Raw genomic sequence first — 3,754 nt, 5'->3', positions numbered from 1 at the left:
CTGTACAGAGGAGCTGACACTCTAATGTCCCCCACAATCACACACTATTATTATACATTTATATAGCTCTGACATATACCATAGTGCTGTACAGAGATCACTGAGTCAGTCCTATATAGCTCTTGGCTGAGGAGCTGACACTCTAATAACTACTTTTCTGGTTGTAGAGGCGGATTGGTTGCAGGAAATGACTCTCAGGTGTGCGCGTCTCGCCGTGCTGGGATTGCCTGCAGCCAGACGCTGATCACACTGACATTATGATGTATTGCAGCTTTATTAGAATCTGACAGATCACACGCTCAGATTATTCATATCACAGAATTTATCAGGCTGAGATCACAAACTGAGGAACTACAACACCCAGCAGACCCTCAGAAAAGACAACACAATTGTCTCTTTAATCTTTGAAGTATTTAGAAAAAAACATAAATAAGATAAATTTTAAAGAACAAAACTTTTCCATGAGAAATAATTGTCTGTGGTCGCTGGGCCTCAATTTATAGGGAGGTCAGCGTACAATGATGGGATCGCCATGAGATGGGGTGAAGAGGTTAGTTTACAGCTGAATAATATGTGCTCAGATTGCACTGTGTGTGGGGTCTCTACAATCTGCATTCACTATAATTGGAATGATTATTCTCTGGGTTCTAAATTTTGTAAAAATACCAAAAAGGAAATTCAGCCAATCAGGACTTATCATTGTAGGGTCACAGCTAAACCTCAGCTGCATGTCAGCAGCTCCATCGTGTGGCAGGTTTGTGTACTGCACTCACCTAGAATTCCTTCCAAAACTCAGCAAGCCAAGACAAATAAATGTCAGCAAGATAAAAAAAATATAAAGGGGACCCCATTAGAAATATCGGCAAATCATAAGGTTTTTAATTTCCTGCATGGGAGTCACTGATAGGGCAGTACAGCTCATGTTTTGGGTCTTCACTAGGAATAGATGAGGTTTAGGGGGGAAACATGTAATATCCTAGACTGTAAGCTCTTCTGGACAGAGTCCTCTCCTGCTCCTGTGTCACTGTTTGTATCTGTCTGTCATTTGTAACCCCTGTTTAATGTACAGTGCTGTGTAATATGATGGTGCTATATAAATCCTGTTTAATAATAACTATTTCCAGACTTCTTAGGTCAGGAAATCTCATTCTATTTATGATCCTTTGGGTCATATTGCTGTGGAACATCGGTGCAACCTATACACAGCCAAGGCATTACTATCACAGCACTGCAAGCTCTTGTTTCTGTACTGCTCAGGGGTGGGCCATATGGAGGACCCAGCCTACAAGGAGCACCAATGGGCGTGGCTAATGCCCAAGCTGCTGCATGCACTGGATGGTTCTGCTGGGCAGGTAGCATTGGTACTGGGATGCTACCAGGTAGACTGCCAATGCCCTCATCTTGTTTGAATGTAAATATTTTTTCATGCATACTCCATGTTCAACTTTCACTTGCTGGACCAATATACCAACCATGTAAATGCCAAAGTCTGTGTAAACAAACGTCTGACAGATCAGCTCTTGCACCTTGTGACTTGGCAGTCTGATCAGTAGGGAAGACGAGACTGAGGGAATGCTTCCTCCTGCCTGCAGCAGACTGATGACATCTCCCAGTATATAAGTGGCAGCTTAGTGCTTCCAGCACAAAAGGTTAAAGCTGATATATTTCATGCATGTGGCACAAATCATTTATTAGGCAGCTTGTGACAGTGAGTCCTGCAATATAATTATTCATTTACCAAAAGTCTTCTAGGCCCCCTGGGAGGTACATTTGCCACAAGCCATTTACCTGCAAAAAGATAAAAACTTCAGTATAAAGTTCGGTATTTTTTTTCACATGAAATAACTGTTCTTATTTTGTAGTTTTTAGTCTCTTTTAATAAGTGGAGAAGCTGAACCAGGCATGCAGAGCGTTTCAAGAAGCCATTAGGAGAAGGTTGTGCCCAACAGCAGTCCTATAATGGAAGATCTTCTACGGTATATAGAGACATTCCCAGACAGCTCAAACCCACAAAAAACAAAAGGAAATTTGACTTAAAAAAACCCCCAGAGACTGAGGAAGTAAAATGCTAAGAATCTCAGCAAACTGATACAAAGAAACCAATAGAAGGAAGATCTCATACATTTTCAATATTATCAGATCTGAAGATTGATGAAACCAGTAATGGTGACAACCCAAATCCCTTCAGGATGGGGGTGTAGAGGGCTCAGTCATGGTATTGTAGTAGTGTAGACAGAAGGTGGGAGCCTTAACAGTACCATGCAGGGTTGTGCTAACAGATATCTGACGGCTTCCTGCACATCGTGTGCCTGCCTAGGGTGCCATTGCTGCAGATTTCTCCTAATGCAGCACAGTTGCACCGTAGTTAGCACGCTGGCCTTTGCAGCGCTGGGTCCCAGGTTCAACCAGGACAGCATCTGTATGAAGTTTGCAGGTTCTCTCATGTTTGTGTGGGTTTCCTCGGGGTACTCCTTTCCTCCTAAAATTGACCTTAGACTGTGGTAATGACATGACTATTAGATTGTGAGCTCCTTTAAGGGATAGCTAGTCACTTGACTATGTACAGCGCTGTGTAATATGTTGGTGCTATATAAATACTGTACAATAAGTGAAAGCCACGCAGCATGGAAAGCAGGCACACATCTCGTCAGTGTTGTACAACATTCATGTAGGTTTGGAAGTCTAGATAATTGGAATGACCAATTGCTATAAAAATATTTTGGGAAGTCTTGTACATGTGTAAACCTGACCGTGAGGGATGAGAAATAGCTGTACAGGAATGTAAATGGATCCACAATTGATTAGAGATTGTCCATTACAATTCTCTAATCCCTCAGACACCAACTAGAGCAATGAAACGCCTGTTCAGTTTAGGTTGGCACACTGCTGCCAGCTGGGCATTGTAAAAATCATTACAATTAGAGATTCATCTGAAATCTGGACAGTTTCATGTTGGAGATGAGATGGCAAGATGGATGATACATGACAGACACAGGTTATTGGGTTTCATGTTGTTTTATTATCCTGTAAAAGGAAGGAATTCATATACAGAGATTTCCCTACAGGACATTGGAGATTGTACAGGGCCCAGACCGGTCAGTACAATACAGATCACAAACAAGGCAGTGACAAACCAGACGACCACTGCAACCCCTAGGGGAAAAGCAGATATTTAGGAATGTATCTAACCCACCTGTGTGATAAGGCTCCAAAGGAAGCAGCCATTTACCATTTCAGCAACAGGTACTTCTACAATGGTGAAGCAATATTTACAGTCACTGCCCTGAAACCAGCATACAGTATAAACCAAGCATGGGATTCTTCCATCAGGATGTAACCAAAAGATCACAAGATCAGCACTTGTATACGAATTCCTCCAGTTCCCCCTTTTTAAAAAGCTGGAGCTCGTCTGCCCCTCCATTCAGAGTTGGGTAAATACAGTTACTTTAGACTCTTTAGCTGCAGATAATCAAGCTGCCTTCATGAATGATGTGCTGGATCATTCACATTGGTGGCTCATTCACCTAAACAGTTGGGGGTGGGTAAACCACCCATATTGTATTGCTCTGGGTATTCTTTTTAGAACAGGTGAAGATAGCAGGTGGAGCCAGAGGGCTGCCATTGCCCGATTCAGCTAAAATGTTTTCTCTGGATGGCAGAGCTTGTTTGCAGTATTGCCTATCATCAGAGCAGTTGACCAGTTGCCTCCCCATCCAGGAAAATGTCTGCCCACTGTATATAGATGGGACATCAA

The 3,754-nt window shown here is 42.5% G+C and overlaps 1 protein-coding gene across 1 annotated transcript in view; it reads right to left on the bottom strand.

Annotated features, from left to right (window-relative positions):
• Positions 1-2,996: 2,996 nt before the first annotated feature.
• CDC25A (cell division cycle 25A) overlaps positions 2,997-3,754 on the bottom strand; it is a gene marked incomplete in the record, with an annotated part of 14,611 nt that continues 13,853 nt past the window's right edge. The window contains 1 exon segment of the mRNA XM_072413057.1: positions 2,997-3,754.

This window comes from Pyxicephalus adspersus, chromosome 5 (genome assembly GCF_032062135.1).
Source record: "Pyxicephalus adspersus chromosome 5, UCB_Pads_2.0, whole genome shotgun sequence".
NCBI lineage: Eukaryota > Metazoa > Chordata > Amphibia > Anura > Pyxicephalidae > Pyxicephalus > Pyxicephalus adspersus.
This window is presented reverse-complemented; position numbering and strand designations above follow the sequence as displayed.